The sequence below is a fragment of the Ascaphus truei genome, chromosome 12 (assembly GCF_040206685.1).
Source record: "Ascaphus truei isolate aAscTru1 chromosome 12, aAscTru1.hap1, whole genome shotgun sequence".
Taxonomy (NCBI): domain Eukaryota; kingdom Metazoa; phylum Chordata; class Amphibia; order Anura; family Ascaphidae; genus Ascaphus; species Ascaphus truei.
The window spans coordinates 31,617,603-31,637,819 of NC_134494.1; the positions used below are offsets into that span (position 1 = coordinate 31,617,603).

Genomic DNA, 20,217 nt, shown 5'->3' on the forward strand with positions numbered 1-20,217 from the left:
AGCAGCGATCTCCTTCTCAGCAACCTCTGGCCGGGCTTCCTGACACCCCAACCCTACAACCTTCCCGGTGACCCCCCTCCCCCCACTTCACACCAAGCCCTCCTCAGCAGTATGTGCACATCACAAAATAACACAGACGCCCCCCCCCCCCCCCTGAGTTTCTCCGCGCGATTTATAAGATGCATAAAATCACTTCAACATTAACCCTTCAATATGAAACCCAAACTCTGCCTCCGAAGAACTCCCCTCTCCACTTTGGGAAGCCCTCTCCCTTCCCCTCCTCCCCCCCCCCCAAGATACATCCAGTGCCCATTACTGTCAGGGGATCCCCTCTCTGCCTCTAAATGTGTGTACTCAACCGCAGGCCCCACTCGCATTTTTTACTTACTTACGCAATCACTTCTCACAACTTTTTTTTTTTGGGGGGGGGTACAAGGGAAGGGGTAAATAAATCAATTACCACCGGTGTGCGTCCTGCTTCCACACAAATAAAATAAACAAGTTCACCCAAAAAGTTGCGGGTCGCCTTCCCCCGGCGGCTGTGTGGTTGGCACTGGGTTTGGACATCGCCAAGAACTGATGTTCATTTAGGAAGCGAATAAGCAAAAAATGTCTGGAGAATGGGCGATGAGCGGCATATCACAGGGTAGCGTGTGCCATACGGAGGGTAAACTTGCCAGCAAGATGAGCTGCCAGTGCAAAGATACACAGGGGATAATACAGAAAATTAGCATTCTGTGGGGGTGCAGACGGCAGAGCAGAAGAGGGGTCGCCCCAAATAATGACAGAGGAGAGATACCCACGGGACAACTCTGTGTTCATGGCATCCCATACACCTGCAGCTGCTTGGTGTGCAAAGTACAAATAACCCAAACTGTCAGAAAGGAGGACAAGTGGGAAAAAGAAGAAGAGGGTGAAGCGCTGAGATCGAGGTACTCATGAAACTCCTGTACACCACCCTATATGGGTAGGTTTTGTCTTTATAACATCTGGGGCAGGAGTTTAGCGCTTCGCATTCAGACCCAGTTAGAGACCAGTTAGAGTTGCATCTAGTCATACTTACAATACTAATTCAGTGTTGCCCCTTAATGAAGAAGTCATCTGTTCTCCCTGAAATTCAGGCCAAATAAAAAACAATTCCCAAAACAAAAGTGCATATCGTCACTGTAACAAAAAAAAATAAACACTAAGCATTCCCCTCTTTAAAATAACCCAGGCATGGTCCATGGTCCCCTACAGTTTGACCTGTAGGAATAGGATTCTATTTTTAAAGCATACCCTCCGCACTATGTTAGACCAAACCAGGGCAGCTACACACATGGAAAGAGTTAATGTTTCTCAAAAGATAAAAATAATTTTGGGAAGCAAGATGCACCTTTATAAAGAGGAAAAGAGCTGCTATCAAGTGCGCAATGAAATTGCCAGAAAGCAAAAGTACGTCAGAGTTTTACCCTTCAAGCAGTACATGTAATTTTTAGATGACGTTAAAGCATGAAAGGTCACAATGACCCTAAACCAGTCTTTCTTTCTCTCAAACATTCTTATTACCTCTTTAATCCAGTTGCATGTAGTTTTTTGTTGGTTTTGGGGGGGGGGGGGGGTTACCCCATTCCTAGCTTCTTCTTTGCTTGTTTAAAATGACAGGCAGCCAAATGTGAGTTCTTAATAGGATAATATGTGATTGGTAATTAGCCTTAGAGGACAGTGCTTCCTGTTATGACTGAAGTTAGTAGATATTTTAGTGACGGGGGGTCTGTGAGGAGTGAATGACTACATTACGTTTGTTCCTAATGCCATATAAAGAGGAGTAACTGTTGCTCCCATTACGTACAGTACTGTTCATACAACCGTGGGGTCATCATAAGGACACAATTTTCTCTTAGGAAATCCCAGATACTTTTGGGTTCCTAATTAATCGAACATGCCCGAAAACACCCGCACATTTCCCTTCTTGTAACCGGCTTGATTTTAAAGCAAAGTAGAAAGTTACAACATCTTACTTTTGCTCTGGGTTGGTTGTTGTTGTTTTTTTTTTAAGGACAATTGAATCGACTTGTTAATGTGAAATGTAGTAAAGTGGAGTCAAAATGTTCGAGAGAAGTGAGTCCGGATGCATTTGAGATCGTGTTGAAAGAGGGTTTGAGTGACTGATGCTGCATCTTTTAAAAGCATGGTTCGCTTATGTCTGTTCGGTATAATACATTGTAACATTACCAGACACGTCACTTGTAAGGGTTCTAAACCAATGTCATTTCTTCATCATTTTATTTAATAACATTCCATTTTAAATATCGATGATGTGAGCCAATAGGATTAGCATAAGACACACCCATGGTAACCAAACATCAGACTTGACTTAGAAAGCAGTTCAGGTGAGAACTCTGTGGCTGCCAACCCTCAGTTATTTTCGAGCTGTTTCTCTTAATGAACATTGGGAATAATTAAGATCATGTCAAATCCTTGGAAGATAAATGTGTCCATAAACACTTGAGATATTTTAACCCTTTAATACTTGCTGACGCTATTCTTAAGTGTAGCCATTTCCAGCAAACACACGTGGCTTCCTTTAAAAACTCTCCTTGAAAACTCGGTAATTAAGATTTTTGGTGCTAACAATAAGATAGTAACCCGACTTAAAGTTAAAGATGAAGACGTTCGGTATATACCGCAGTGATGCACATATGGCCACGTCCCATTAACCTACTCATATTCTTATGCATCTAATTGTCTTGTCATATCTCTGTCCAGGGAGCCCGAGTCCATCTTTAGGATGACTTTGCACATAGAGACTGGTCGTAGAAGTCCTGTTCTATTATCCACGTGATAAACCTGCGTTGTTTCCGCTCTCTGTGTTAGTTAGAGCGCTGTGCTGGACACTTTCTGCCTTTGTATACAATGCAACCAATGACAGTGTTAGATCTTCACTTGTCTTTAGACATGAGATATGATAGTTATCTGTATTCTGGATGTTTCAGGAGGGCTGTGCTGTTCCTGGGTGCCTCCTGCCCCCATCTATAAAACCAGGATTTGGAAGATGAGTGAGACAGGAGAATGGTTCACCTCTCCATCCCAGGTGAGAATCTGTGAGTTGCATGTTACAATCACTTGGTCTAACCTGTTCCCTGTCTGTAAAAGTGTTACATTGTGATGTGTGCAGTGAACCTGTTGCATACGCGCACAGTCTATCCGCTACAAGTTCAATATGTTTAAATTGGCCACGTCCAAGTGTACTGAGAGACCCAAATTAACCCCTCAGGGGAGAGAGAGGATATTACTACACTAAAATGCATTGCAGGTCCATCAAGCCAGAAAGGGTTAAGAATCGCCCAATTACATCTTCAAAGTAACCCCCAAACTCGTAACTGGTTAGTGAAAGGCAGGGAGGTTTTAACTATGTCTGTCTGTACTGTGTCACTAGTGCATGTCTGACAAAGCCCAGGGGGACAGAAATAGCCCCTCCATGCTTAAATCAACCCAGCTCTGCCCTGTGCAATGTTCTGCAGGAATTTACAGCTGCTTTCCTGGCTCTGTGGTTGTGGGGATTCCAGCGTTGACCTGTTCGGGGGGGGGGGCTGGACTTGAGAACCCCTGGGCTAAGGGATGATTTATCAAAGTCTGCCAGCTACAAAACTGGGGCAAAAAATAGTATCACATTTACTAAAGGAACCACATTTAAATCATATAGTTTGAGTGCGGTTTTGAATATATCTGTTTTGCAGCCTGCAGACTTTGATAGGTTACAGTGGCAGCTGGTGGTGTGGATGCTGCCAGAATGGAGCAGCAAACTACACCAGATTTATCAAGGAAAAAAGGCAATTGCTTTCAATGGGATTGCTTCCTTTAATGCTATACATCTGGAGTGGTTCCTTTGCACCTGTGAGTCTCCAAATTTGCTGTCATCAGACTTTGATACATCTAAGGGGTGATGCACAAGTTTGTTTTGATGCACTGCACCATTTGCCACGTGTGTTCATGTCCAGTTTGTAGGAGCGTTTTGGCACTATTAGAGAGCGAGGTTTAGTCCACTTCAGGCCTGGACCTCACCCGTTATTTAATCGAGAAATGTACCAGGATATGTATGAGATTCATGAAATAAACACAGAAAACTATAACCGATAGATCATGCATGTGGCATGAGGGAAATTTGACATAGATCAGGGATAGTCCATTATGTATGTCCAGCACAAACACAGGTCACTACTCCAGATAAGTGGGGCCATTGCTTTTCACAAGGTTCTTCTCCTTTAACAAATGTTATTTTTGCACTGGTTTTATGCTAGTTGTAAGAGGTGTTGATACATTATTGGTGATAATACTTGATGCTAACCCAACTCCTAAGGGGTCAACATATCAAGGAAAAGTGATGCATTTCTGGGGCAAAAAAATGGCTCCAACAGTATCGAAGAAAAAAAATCCTAGGACATTTCCTTTGATACATCTGGTGCAATTTTAGTTGCACTCTATGAGAATAAAACACTTAATGGGACTAAACAATATATCCCAGGCTGATAGCCAAAAGTGCACTAAATATTGTTTAGTCCCATTAAGTATTTTATTCTCAGAGTGCAATTTTGGGTTTCTTGTCCAATTGAGGGTCTCTACCCCACTTGGATTTTTGTGTCTATGTTAATTCTACCCTTTGCACCATGAGATAAGAATATTTTAATTAGAATAATTAGGAGAGCGATAAGCATTGTGTGTCTCGCAATTTTAGTTGCCCCCAGAATTGCATCAATCTGTCCTTGATACACTGTATACCCCTGAGAGTATATAGATCAGGGTAGAGGGACTTAAGAGCAGACAATTAGACATTTTATTGACCCCCCCCCCCCCTTAACTGGTTGCAAAAAAACTTGCATGGCACAGATGAGATATCTATGCAGATACCAGTCAGCTTCTGTTGCAGTTGTCTGTCTCAGAGAGGTTGGAAGAGAGAAGGAATTTATTTCAGTCGGGATTCTGTGTATAGTGACTGATAAAAAAAAGCCTTGTTGCCTTTGTCACTATAACCAGGTCCTTTGTGTAGGCTCCAGGTGTGCTACAGATGCAAAAGTGACGCAATGCGTGTTATTTTCTCGCAGTTATGGGTGTTGTGAAACTTCTTTGCAGAAGTGAATTACTTTTTCTTGATCAAATCTAGCAAATGTTCATTACATATATGGACACGGAGCAAAATACCACAACCTGTGTACTTTTAGTGGCTCTACTTTGATAAACAAGTGTAGTGGTTTGCAGCATTTCAAAATCTGGTTATTTATGAAAACCTACCAGCTGTGAAATTGGGGTAAAAAACAGCACTGAAAGTGATGGTCCTTTTTCCTTTGATAAATCTGATGTCATTCTTTTGCACTGAAGTGTGTCCCCTTTTTACAGCCAGAAGACACCAGTATATAACCCCCATACAGCCTATTGCAGTGCATGCCCCTCCAGCAGTCAACAGTCTTCGCTATGGGCAGACAAGAGTTTGTTTATTACAGTCTCCCAGTTTCAAAACTGGGGAAACTTGGGCAAAAAACCTTCATCAGATCCCATTGCTTTCAATGGGATTCCCTTTTTAACATATAAATCTGGTGCCATTTTTACCCCAGGTTTTCAGCTGGGAGACTTTCATGCACAACTTCAAATGCACTCTCTCACCCCCGCACAGGAGAGGTGTGTGGGAGTGCGTGAGAAGAGGGGAAAGGGCTTTGTTTAGGGATAAGGTGGTGAAGGCTTTGAGGGCCTTGTTGATGGAGTTGAGGGCTTTGTGTGGGGAGGGGGGGGGCTTTGTGTGGGGAGGGAGGGGGCTTTGTGTGGGGAGGGGGGAGGGCGTTGTGTGGGGAGGGGATGAGGGCTTTGTGTGGGGAGGGAAATGAGGTTTGTGAGTGGGGAGGCGAATGAGGGTTGTGTGTGGGGAGGGGAAGGAGGGCTGTGTGTGGGGAGGGCAAAAGTGTGGGGTTTAAGTAAGAGAAGGGGAGGTGAGTATTGTGTGTATGAGGGGTTAAGTGTGTTGTGTGGGTGGTCAGAGTGAGTGGTCTGTATGTGTGTGGAATGGTGGAAGGTGAGTGAGCTGTGAGTGTATGGAGTATGAGAGAAGTGGGATGCATGTGGAGTGTGTGATAGAGAACGGGGATGAGTGAGTGTGAGAAAGAGGGAACAGGCTGAATGTGGAGTGTGTTAAGAATAAAGGGGAGTATGGTGAATGCAAGAAGGGTGAGTGGGGTCTAAGGAGTAGGGGTACTCCAAGATTTTTAAAGTCCTTCCGGGGTGGCAGGGCCCAAAAAAAGGTTGAGAATCACTGGTCTATATAGTATATTTATCTCCCCCTGTAGCCTGACCCTATATCCCAAACTGAAACATACAGGGCAAAATAGGTTTAAAGTAAATTGATACATTGATGCGACAATAAATATGTAAAAAAAATCTTATTAGCATAATTTTAACAGCAAACACAATATATCTAGAAATCTACATTTTGAATCCAATTAATTGTGTCACTTGCGATTTAAAAAGGTCTCAAAATGTGTTAGAAAACCAACATTTCTATAAAATCGTTGTTTTAAAGGTAAAATTATAAAGGAAATAAAATGCTGTAAACTACAGCTTATTATCTGGAATACTGTTTTAAGAGTTTTCCCCTTGTTTTCTATATTTTTGTCATTTACATTGTGCTGTTAACACTTCGCTTCCCGTGCTGCGGTACACCCATTTTTTGGTTGATACGTAGCAACCTTATTCTGCGCTAACAATGTAAACTCAGTATTCACCATTACTTAGCCCCCCTCTCCTCCCCATGTTCTCCCTAGCTGAGCGGGGGTTACCCCACTAATGTATTCTAACTATTTAAACAGACTTTTTAGGATTTAGGGCGGGCTTAACTTGGTGGACGATTTTGACTCGGGTTCAAACCATTTTTTATGACGCACAGATAGATTTTTTTCCTAGCACGTACCATTGATATATATGCGTCATGCGCCAATATACCTGACTAAAAACATTTTTGCCGCTGAAGATACTGTACACATTGTTCATGCACACAAGCACAATACAATTTGTGATTTCCTTGAATTAAATTTATGCCAAAATCCCATTTGCGACGCTTAGTACAGCGGTCCCCTGGTCTGTAACAGTGCTGTGTTCTATACAATGAAACAGTACTAAAACAATAATAATATGCAGAACTAGTGACCAGATATCGTGTACCTTTCCTGTGTTTGATCTGGACAACAAGATGAGGCAGTTACATTCAGCCACTAGTTTTGGAATTATTAGATAGCTGCAGTAATGATTAGCAGACTTTTTTTTGAGTGATGCTCTATAAGTTAATTAAAGTACCACATGTGAGCACATTCATGTCAGACAGGTCTGCTATGCTGCCTTTCCCCATTATCTCTTAGCATACACTGCTTCCACTGCAGCCAGGGATTCTGGGTAATGGCATGCAAATGAACCCAATGTGTTGCTTGTTGCTTCATGTCGATTTTAACCCTATAAGCTGATGCCTGCAGCATTACACAGCTTTTCAGCACAGCCTGGGTAGAAGAAGTGCAGAGCCAGGAAACCTACTCACAGACAGCTTTATAAATTGAAACGTGGCATAGGGAGAAAAACGTGAGTAGAACCGGCAGAGAAAAAATAGTTTATGCACGACGCTGGCTGCGGACACCGTCAGGCAGGAGACATTAAATTCGCTCAACTAATGCACAGTATGTAAGTATGTAAAGCGTACAGTTGTGGAAGAAAGGCTGGGCACAGCCAAAAACGAAGGGATGGAGGCAGGTAAAAATAACTGGTTATTTAATGGGCATAAGAGACAAAAAGAACAACAAGCATGAGGTCCTCTGACGCATTTCTCACCGCAAAGATAACGATAACGCGCTAAGGTGCGAAACGCGTAGTTGGTTTCTGCACCTCCGTTTTTACCCATGAATAATTCAATTCATATTTTTATTGGCGTTCACCTCTCAATGTATTTTTTTCTGGTACATTCACGTCTCTCTCCATGGTCCTGTACTTCACGGCATTGCACACTGAAGACTTCCCTAATGATGCACAGAGCGACTCATGAGCACGTCAGTGTATTGTGTTGTGGATATTCCACTTTTGGGCTGCTCTGTCCTCCAGGCTGTGTTGCTATATATGCACTAGACAGTTATGACGCAGTTATTCCGGGTTACTGTGTATGGTAGCTACAGTACAAGTTATTGTTCCATTTGCATGCCCCAGGTAGGCGCTATCTTCTACGCACAAACCTCGGCATTTTCTTGTCTGGAATTTATTCCCAGCACTAAAAAAAAAGTATGGTGTCTAGGCAGCACTCAATTGGGGCAAGATATGGCAAGTAAAATGTTCTTGGGGTGCATGGGACTAATGAAGGGGTTTATTCCCAGCATGATTTCTGTGACTGATCTGTGTAGGTCCCTTATTCCTCTCACCACAATAATCCACCCAGGACTATACATTTTTGAAACATGGAATAGGTCTGTATTCTTTTATTTTCTGCTAGTAGTTTGATGTATATTCGAAAACACAGGTAACATTTTCATGTTCTTGTCCATTTCTAAGTAGCGTGCAGTGCTAAAAATGAAGTACAAACGTTGATCAAATATGCGTGGCATGTACTGTATGGGGGTTGTTATGTAACTTCTTATATATGACGCATAATTAGTTGTCTGCAACGACATTGCATCACGTAGCATACACGTGATACAGTTTAAATGATAACAGAAGCGCATGTCATTTTTATTTCTTCACTCTTATGTTCTTTCCGTGTACGATCTGCTGTCGTTTTAGAAAGCATATGGACAAAATTCGAGAGCAGAATGGAGCAAGATTTATGGTTTTACAAACAAGGCAACATATCTTTTTTTTTGCCCTAAGAAAGTTACAAAAGTCACTTTTTACATCCTCAGAATAACTGTATAAAATATATAACTTTTGCCACCTTAGGTTAGAATGTAGAATTATACATTGTCACATGCTTTACATATACAAATGAGAAATAAAAATAAAGGGAGAGGAATATAGTATTGCAGCTTTAAAGCTGGATAATACATTTACTGTAATTGTGGCTTTTCAGGACTAAAGTTACATATAGATCTTTGCCGCTTCGTCACCGACAAGACTAAACTGAGTGAGGAAAATAACTTCGGGAAGGTAAAATGTCATTGAAATTGGTATGACGAGAATAACTAATGAATCCCTGGAGAAGCACCAGAGACCTTTGTTTTTAAGACGCTGAGTAATTAATAAAACTCCTTCATTGCTGGAAGAAATGGAGCAATTTATTTGCATTCCTCAACCGCTGCAATAGTTACATACTGTACCTGTACAACACTTCAATCAAGGGTTTTCAGCTCCAGTCCTCAAGAAACCCCAACAGGTCAGGTTTTGAGGATATCCCAGCTTCAGCACAGATAGCTCAATCAGTCAAAGATTGAGCCACCTGTGCTGAAGCAGGGGCTGATTGATCTACTTGTGCTGAAGCAGGGACTGATTGAGCCACCTGTGCTGAAGTGGGACATCCTTAAAACCTGACCTGTTGGGAGGTCTTGAACCCCCCCCCCCCGACTTAAGTGGTCCTAAAGTCTTCCAGCTGCAAAACGAGTGCAACCAAATCATGCCAAATTACATCACAGGAAAAAATTAACACTGCTCATTGTCTGTGATAAACCCAGTGCACCTTTTCGCTCTCATTTTGCCCCAGTTTTGCAGCTGCGAGACTTTGAACAAACCATTTTCCCGTCAGCTGATGGATCAGGTTTTTCGTGTTGGCGCTGAACGTATTTGTCACAGCTTGCGATGACCTTTTTAAGAGAGCTATTCATATATGAAATGATCGTGTACAGAGCTTTTGAAACCTTGGAGGTATCTTCACAATGTGTACTGAGACATGAGAGGTTTCATAATCTGTGTATCCTGTAGTTTCAGCATAAGGAACACTGACTAATATGTACAATGAAATGAACTTGAAACGGTGATCATATAATGGGCGGAACTCCTAACACATTCTCACAATTAGACAGGTCTAAAAATGGAAAGATCTCAGGCTTGTCGCAGGGAAACCGGCGAGGTCAGTTTTATGTGTAAATGTTCTTATAGAGGGGTGAACAAGCCATTAAAAACCAGAGATTTTGTGTGAGCAATGTTTCAAATTTAAACCATAGATCTGTAACATTTTATTCGGAAAAATGATTATTTTATTGCCAGTTATGATGCACGAGATGCAGAAAACACAACGGGGTGTGCGCAGGAAGACGGGGTGGGAAATACGGATGCATTTGCGTCTACAAAAGTGATCAATTTTCTTTGTGTGATTAGTGCCATATGTACTAAGAGTACTTATCATTTTTTTGTAATTTGGTCATTTTTGGCGCTATAATTAAGCACTAAAACACTTTCTGCACCGCTTTCATGGTGATAGGAAAGAAGTGCGGCTAAATTTAGCCCTGGTCTCGTTTCTGGCCCGAACCAAAAATGAGGCAAAACCTCCCTTCCATATCCCGCTCACACCTCGCAGTGTTTCCCCCTTCCTACAAAGCCGCCTCTCTATTTCCTTCATTTTGTGACAGCATCAGCAGGGGAAGGGAGGGTGGGAGAGACTACCGTAAATGTCATTATATTTAATTCATTATAATTATATATTTTATTTTACTACTGGGCTTGTATTGGAATGTATCAATATTGTACCCCCCCTAATAACCTGTCTCAGTCACTCAGTTCCATTGGGGTTTAGTAACCTAGAACTGGGTAATATTTATACTACATCTGATCTGTCTCTCCCCTCCCAGTATACACCATTCAATCAGTTCCAGTTTGATAAAGCAACAACTAATCCCACCCTTATCTGTGACACACACACACACGACACAAGTCATATGTATGGTCACTTGTTGTTTATATATATATCAGCTGTTTTACATATATATATATATATATATATATATATATTTATATATATATATGTATATACAATTAACCACGCCTTTATCTGTGATATATAAATATATATATATATATACATATATATAATAACAACTATATATAACAGCCAACAATGCCCTTATCTGTGTTATACATATACACACACACACAAATATATATATCCGCTAACCATGCTTTATCTGTGTTATACACACACACACATTTATATATATAATGAATCCTTTGTATATCAGTATTGCTTGACCTGAAGAAGAGAGGATAACTCTCGAAAGCTTGTCCTATGACATAAATTGTTAGTCCAATAAAAAAGGTATCACCTAATACTGAAAAACTCATTTATTCTGCACTATATATATATATATTTAAAAAAAAAAAAAAAAAATATATATATATATAACAACTGACCATACCCTTATCTCTGCTAGTTATATATAAAAATAAATATATGTGGGGTTTGTATATCATGTTTCCCAGCTGCAAAACCTGATGAAAAGATATCGCACTTAATTTATCAAAGGAAAAATGAAATTGCTTTTAATAGGGTTCCTTTGAATAAATCTGGTGCTGGATTTTACTGTTTTTGAAAGCGGGGAATCTGATCATCTTCTGGGAAGTGGTTTGGGGACCTCAAAGAGTTAAAGAATCATCTTTGATTTGTCTGCAGTGAGGATTTTCCCAACCATAAACGTATTTCTGGAAACAATAATGTGAATGATGCCTGTTTGAAATATCTGGGAGAGGCGCGTGCTAGGTATAGGAGGTGAATAATATACTGCATGTGCATTTTGGAAGAGGTGATTGAGAGGAAGATACTGTACGTTCTGTATATACTGTAAGAGATCAATCCTGAATGAATGACTATACATTACGTGATCTCTTTGGACATGCTGTACTTTTTATACGTAGTCTGTTGGTTTTACTATTACACTTTTTTTCTACAAATGCCGTCTATTGTGTATTATACATACATGCACTATATGGTATTTATAATGTGTGTACTGTGCGATTGCACCATATACATGTGTAAATTGCAAGCAGGTGCAGGCAGGGTAAAATTGGAGCAAAGTATCTGAATACATTGACATGGGATGGAAATGCCTAATTTTTCTCCATAATTCCCTTGATAGATAGGGGGATGTGTGTCAACATGGTGCAGTGTACTTCAAAACACTGGAGCAAAACATTTTATTTGTGTCAATTTGTGCCAGTGACACGTATGAAACTTGTTAATCTTGCTTCTAACATTTGCTGCAGATCTCTCAGGAGCAGAAGGTAATGCTAGTTATTTGATGCAAAGAGAGAGGAAAACGTAACCAGCTACAACCCCAACCTTTGACCCTTCTCATTGTAATATTGCGCTGACCCCCTTGTTCCCCAACTCTTCCTGCAACCACTCCCCAAAATACTCCCTGACGTAAGAGGAGCAGAGTTGGAGCATGGCACCTCGATACGTTCATCCCACGTGACGCAAATTTAAAATGACCCAAATTGCGCCTGTTTCTTGACGTTTGCTGGTTGTTGCATTGGTTTTGCCCCAGCTTTGAAGCTGTGAAACATTAGCACATAACTGCAGTTGGGTAAGCAGCATGAAACATGCCGACGAAGCCCTTATTGCCTTTGTACTTTGTACAAACCATGAAATGTGTTCAAATTAGAAACCAAAAGCTCTGTATTCTCCGGACCATGAGCAATGAGTAAGAATAAATTCCAGTCCCCTCAGCCCAGATATTAACTGGTTTTCTGATGGCTAACGCATTACTTACCACCTCTTGTCTGGTAGTATTTAAATCAGGGCGGGCTTCAAATTAACTCAAGAAAGGAAGGGGCCATCTCATCATCATGTAACACCTCCAAACATTTAAACGGATGGAATTCTATTTCTATTACTACTGTAAAGCGCTATGTACATTAATGGCACTATATAAATAAAGACATACATGCATACATACATACATACAATTCTGTGTCGTTGTTAATTAAGATGAGTGTAAAATTACCACCTTGGAAAAGGTAATGTGAAAACTGAATGTGAATGAAGAGAAGCACGTGACAGTATTGGTTTTATTGCATGGGAGTACACAGCTTGGGAGGTTACAAGCAACTCCGTTCTCTGAGCAGATAAAAACACCAGAATCATTTTCCAAAGTCTCCCAAATGTATAACTGGGGAAAACCGTTGTATTTATCAAAGTCTCGCAGCTACCAGCACCGGTGCAACGACGCCTGTGTCAGATCTGTGTAACGAGAACATCTTATTAATTTTAATAGGAATGTTTTTCCCTGATATATCTAATGCAGTTGTGCTGTCCCCCGTTTTGTGGCCCCCCCATATTGTGGCCCCCCATTTTGCTGCCCTGCTTTTTGCTGCCGGGAGACTTTGATTACGTGTCCCTTGTTGCTGTCATGATAATGTCATGAGATATTGGGTATTTTTAATCCCTCTGGTGCTTGAGGGGTTAATGAGCTACATTTTTAAGAAAAATACAAAATGCTGAGTCTGAAACAGGTCAGAACTTGTATTTTTCTTAAAAATGTAGCTCATTAACCCCTCAAGCACCAGAGGGATCAAAAATACCCAATATCTCATGACATTATCATGACAGTTGCGATTCATGGGCAAGATAAAATTCCCCCCATTTATAAAAGAAAAATATCCGGTGACTGCCATGGAATTTCCTCCTCTAATATAGGATTAATGGCATTTGTCTCTAATGATTTGATGTGAATTAAGTCCCTGTACAAAGCCCCCCTATATATCTAAGTTGCTATGTACTCAAGTCTCCCAGAAGCACAAGCTGAGCCAAACTATAGAAGAAACCGCACAGGACTGATTAAAGACGACTATCCCAGAGGCTCCCCACCTCTATCCTTATGGAATTGCTGGTCCAGACTCTACACTAACTACCTTAGAACTGTACCATTGCTAGGCAAGACTTGTATTTTATAATAAAGACTGTAAATAGTTAAAATGTTCCTGGAGCTTCTTCCTACTCCCCCCCGGCCTCGAGCCTACAACTTCTGACACCCTTAGGGCCGTTCTATACAGCATGCGGCCGCACATTCCTATGCGAACGCGCGTGCACGTGCCGCATGCTTTCCGTGTAGATAGAGCCGGGAGTTGCAGGTAAGTGTATATGCGTGTACAGTATGTGCGTGTATATGCGTGTATATGTTGTGTGGGTGTAAGTGTAAGGGGAGTGTAGGTAAGATTTGTTTAAATTAAAAAAAAAGTTTAATAATTTTTTTTTTGTGTGCATTTATTTACCCCCCCCCCCCACACACACACACACACATATCCATGCATACACGCATACACACACACACACACACACACACACACACACACACACACACACACACACACACACACACACACATCCATCCATGCATACACGCATACATACATACACACCAATACATACATTTGAGCGCAGGCAGCGGCGCGAAAATATTAATTTCTTCATCTTCGCCGCTGTCTGATTGCTCCCCTCTCCCTGCCGTGCGCGCGTGCGGCAGATCTATAGAAAGGCTGACTAACGTCAGCCAACTAAAAATCCGCGCGCGCGCACGGCGTAGCACGCGCCCGGCACTATAGAACGTGCCTAGCTCAGTACAGTTCTGCAAAAAAACTAACATCTCCTGTAGAATGTGATACATCTCATTATAATCTGTGCACCATGTAACTCCCCCCAACTGACTCTCCCCAGGGTGCAAGCTGGGGCAGAGACGCAGAATGTGATACATCTCATTATAATCTGTGCACCATGTAACTCCCCCCAACTGACTCTCCCCAGGGTGCAAGCTGGGGCAGAGACGCAGAATGTGATACATCTCATTATAATCTGTGCACCATGTTACTCCCCCCAACTCCTCCTACTGACTCTCCCCAAGGTGCAAGCTGGGGCAGAGACGCAGAATGCGATACATCTCATTATAACCTGTGCACTGTGTAACTCCTCCCAAACCCCATCCAGATGACTCTCCCCAAATCACAAGTGCGTGTTGTAGGTTTCAGGATGAGTAACTGCTTTTCTTAATTTGAAATCTAAACCTCTATGTCTTATTTATAGCAAACAGAAGTGATCAAAACTAGATTTGTTTGGTAAATGTTGAACTTTGTAAGGCCCCCCCCCCTCACCGAACCCTTTTTCTGTACTTTCCTGCCATCTCCATTCTTGAGATACCAAGTACCAAAAAACAGGGCTCTCAGGTATACAAGAGTGAACAAAAGATATAATAACTCCTTCACCTTTAGGATGCTTTGAAGATGAAACCTGTGACCAAAGCTGTATCTGAATAAAGGTTCAGCGGTAAATATATTGTGGAAGAGAGTTCTGCTTCAATCAGCCCTTAAATGGACAAGAAGCAAAAAGTGACACACAGTGAGTGCTCATTTGCATGTCATTTCCCAGAATCCCTGCTGCAGTGGAATGCTAAGAGATCATGGGGAAAGGCAGCATTGTAGACCTCTCTGAGATATATGCATGTGCTCACAAGTGGTATTTTGTACAGTATATACTGCATACTGTACAGTGGAGGGTTTTGTCACGTTTTGTAACTTATTTAATGTAGTATTTAGCTCAAACCTTTTCACATTTTGCATCCTGAAATCTCTTTCTCTCTGTGCATATTGTTTCAAACAGAGACTTTGTGACACTGTATCCAATGTCACTAAATGGTACTGTAGATGCAGGTTTGATTCTAACGTTGAGAGCTTTTTCCTACCGTACCCTAAACCATGTTATCCAGGTTAGGTGAGTTCCTTAGGGGTGAGATTCCTAAAGTCACCCAACGAAATCAGTGCAAAAAAAGATAAACATATTTAATAAAATAAAAGTAGCCCTGTTGAAACAAATAAGATTTTATTTCCCTTTGATAAATATGGGAAAACTCTATAGCACTATAGTTATGAACACAGGGGACCCTGGCACAGTGATATAATCCCACATAGGTCTGTGTATTAAACTTTCCCAACTGCAAAACGCAGGCAAAAAACCCCACCAAGTGTATCAAGGAGTTTTTTTTAATTGAATGGAATATTCTCCTTGAATAAATCCGGCGTCATATTTTTGACCCAATTTTGAAGCGAGGAGACTTTATTAAATAACCCCCGGCATCTCACCAGGTCAGTTCCATGGGAGTTACCAAAATGGCTCAAAAGTACAAACCAAAGGGGCTCTATTTATTACCGCCTCCCAGCTGCAGAATGACAGGAATCCCATGTAAAGAATTGGAGTTTTTCCTTTAATAAGTCTGGCACAGCATTTCAGCTCCAGTTTCGCAGACAGGAAACTGTCATAAATAACCCCCCCTTCCCCTCCCCTCCACAAAAAGGTGCCTATTAAGTCAAAAACCCTAATCTTAAAGCAAGAATGGACAAGGGGGAATTAGCAAATGTACCTAATGATACATTGTAAATCCAGTACTCTTTGTAAGAATTGAACGGCATAGGATTTGTAAGCCATTTCTTAATGATTAAAAGGTATTACCATCTTACTACTGAGCCTGAACTTCAAATGCAAAGAAGCAGCCACAATGAGAACGAACCATTTTTAAAGTTGAGAACACTTTTATCCGGCTTGAAAATGGCTTTTTGCTGGCAAATTTGCACAGAGAAACCGTATTTCGCTTGCGTGCACCTACGCACTAACCGTAAAAATGTCTTCGTCTGCTCCATCAACGTAACACAGATATTTTGGGCCGCACAGAAATGGGACTGCGCTGAGCGTACAGATGTTAATGGTATCCCCTAGCGCATCAAAATTGCCGCCACGTTCTACTTGTCGTAAACCCTAAAAAGTTGTTAATAACATTAGCGCAGAATGAAGTTGCTATTTATCAACCCAAAGATGTATTTGATGCAGCCCGGATGTTTAATTCATTCTAACAACAAGTATTATTTTCCCGGTATGGTTATTATAAATAATATGATGTCAATCATTTATATTTACGAACACTAGTTATATATTTTAAACAAAATACACCTCATTCTGTTTTAATTTAAATTGTATCAAATCAGGTATTCGACATGATGTTATGCAACAAAAATCCTTAAAAAAATACAAATGATGTCAGGCGGAACATATATGACGTCTTAGTGCACACAACGCATATTTTAGGAAGGTTTGTATTACTTTTACCACTGACATTTTGACGCACAGAAAAAATGTATAATATAATTTTTGTATTGTCTGCATGTTGCTGTTGTTTCTCTGTAATATGTGCTGCTGAGAGGTGAATGAAATATGATGCAGAAGAGGCAAAGCACTTTTCTTGTGACCACACCCTAAAAAAAGCACTTCATTGCATTTTGGTCGTCAGTGTTCTAACACTTGTACAGTACATCAGATTTAATTAGAGGATTCTTCATTATCAGCTCCAGTTTCAGAATTAACCACACAATTACAAAAGATGTTATACTTGCTTGTTCAGTTCATTGCTGTCTGCAGAAACAATGTCAGCCAAACTGTGAGAATAATGCACTTTCCTCCCATGTAAACACACATCTGGGTTGTTATTATTTATCTATATTAGTCTGCTTGAATTTTATATAATCTTTGTTTGCTGAAGGAACAAGTCAAAATACTGTACCCCACGAAGGTAAGGAAAAAAAGGTTACATGAAAAATAACAGTGGATCTAAAAGAGGTTTTTTAAAAAAAGAAAGATTTTTCCTTAATAACTATTTTATTATTCTTTATAAAAATAACTCTTTTGAAATATTGCCTCCTACATAGAAACTCATTTTTATGGTAAATATCAAATAATTGCTGTTTCGTGCCTCTGCTTTCAAATGGTACAATTTCTTGTTTAAATACTTGTAGGATATATTTTCGCTTCAGATATTAATGATAGTCATATGATTTAAAAAATACCAATAAATAAAAAAAATAGCAGGTTTCAATTGTTCATAGAATTTAGCAATTGTTCAGGTATTTTTATACTAAGGTTTTTTTGTATTTGTAACCTTTAATCAGTTGAGAAGAAAAACTATTTGGAAGGGAAGAGAGAAATAAGGAAACCCCTTTTTCTAAAAGCCTTTAAAATGTTTGTTTTTAGACAATGTCAAAGGCAAAAAAATCTCAACTAAAAAATATAATTTCATAAATGATAAATAACATTAGTAATTGTGCATTAATAAAATACTTTTTAATTAGGAAAAACCATGAGAGGCAGGGAGAAACAATTTCTGTTACATTCAAAATGTTGATTTTTTTCAATCGGATTATTTGAATGTTGCAAACAATATATTTCAAACAATTTAGATATATTTCAGATTAACACGACTAAGATTTATCTTCATTCTTCGGTTTGCAAAAGGGATCCTTGAACATATAGAAAGGAATGCATTTGATAATATGATGTCACATTGAATAGAATCTAGATGCTGTGCAGGTCATAGCAGATATATATAAAATATATATCTATATATATATATATCTATATCTATATATATATAGATAGATATGAAAGAATAAATGAGTACTTCAGTATTAGACGATACCTTTTTTATTTGGACTAACAATTTATGCCATAGGACAAGCTTTCAAGAGTTTCCTCTCTTCCTCAGGTCATCAATACTGATTTACAAAGGAATCTATGTCATAAACAGAGATTTAAAAATAAAAAAAATTCTAATCTCTGTTTATAACATAGATTCATTTGTAAATCAGTATTGCTGACCTGAGAGGAGAACTCGTGAAAGTTTGTCCTATAATATCTATTGTTAGCCCAAATACAAAAGGTATCACCTAATGCTGAAGAACTCATTTATTCTGATATATATATATAATATATATATATGAATGCTGAAGAACTCATTTATTCTGATATATATATATAATATATATATATGAATGCTGAAGAACTCATTTATTCTGCACTGGACTAACATGGCTATTTCCATTTTTGGCAGTTTGGAGACCTTAGTAGGTAACTCACAGTAGCTTGTGTACTAAGACAGGTGGCTCGATCAGTCTCCGCTTCAGCACAGGTGGCTCAATCTGAGCCTCTGATTGAACCACATGTGCTGAAGCAGGGATATCCTGAAAACTTGACCTGTTGGTGGCTCTTGAAGTGGCGTTGGCCACCTCTGTACTAAGATTTTATTTTATATTTTGTTGTGCGTCAAAATTCTCGTGCTAAAAAGTAATACAAACCTTGAAAAAATATACGTCCTGCGTAAGAAGACACATCAGGCATAATTTGTTGTTTGAAATGATTTTTGACACATCCATCGATGCTAAATAATACATTAGTGTATATATTATATTTATATAAAATTATTAGCATAATATTATTTATAAACGCTAAACTGTGAAAATGATTAAACGAAAAAATAACCTTATACAGTATCATGAAACATCCAGGTTGCGGCAAATATATTTTGGGTCGCTACATAGCATCTTCATTCTGCGCTAACACTGTTAAGTCTTTTTAGGGTTTGCATTTGCGATGCACAGTCCATAGGCCCCCAAATGTATACACTGTATTAGTTCCATGTATAAACTATGTAGCACAACAAGGGGGTCATTCTGTTTGTTCCCAAGCGGTTGTTTTCTGGCTATTTTAGGCCGGAACTCCCCAGAGACGGTAATGGGGGGGGGCAGTTACTGAGTCGCCATCCGCCGCGGATTACATCCCGAACTTGCAATAAAGAGGGGGGGGGGCGGAGGGGGGAGACTTTCCCATGTACCCACCTTCGCATTTTCAAATCATTGTTTCCTAACTAAAGAAATGTTTCATTATTATTCAGGTAGGCCCAAAAAGCCTAACTCAGAGATGCACAAGAACTACATGTGTCTTTTATCAGGGGCTAGTGGGGGGCTTTTCCGGGACAGCTGAAAGGAGCCCCCAAATTTTTGATCAGATTGAGGTATTAAGCATTTGCTAGAATATGTTCAGCGGTGGATAATTTTAAGAGGCCACAGAAATCAATAATACTCCAAAGTGGAAAGCTGTTGGAATCTTTGTGTGAACCCCTAATTGGCTCATGGTAAAAGCAGCACCAGAGTCTCTACACAACCGCCATTTTGATTCTCTTGCCTTTCCTTGATGGTTCCCATGCAATGTATAAATCTACTACAATACTTGCCCTTACTTACCTCTGATGGGAAGCTGTTCCATGCACCCATCACCCTTTCAGTAAGAAGCATGCTTTCTCTTAATCCCCCTAGTTTTATAAAATGGCCCCTGACCCACACCTTTTTTATCAGTAAGTCGTCCCCTTTACACCCTGCTGATATCCTTGATGTATTTAATAGTTTTTGTGGTAAAAGCGTGAACTTCTCCAAAAA

At 40.1% G+C, this 20,217-nt stretch overlaps 1 long non-coding RNA gene across 1 annotated transcript in view; it reads left to right on the forward strand.

The window, feature by feature from the left end:
* LOC142464086 (uncharacterized) overlaps positions 1-20,217 on the forward strand; it is an 86,734-nt gene that overhangs the window by 770 nt on the left and 65,747 nt on the right. Inside the window, exon 2 of the long non-coding RNA XR_012787568.1 lies at positions 2,976-3,073. This is a non-coding gene — a long non-coding RNA (uncharacterized LOC142464086). The remainder of the gene's footprint in view (positions 1-2,975; positions 3,074-20,217) is intronic.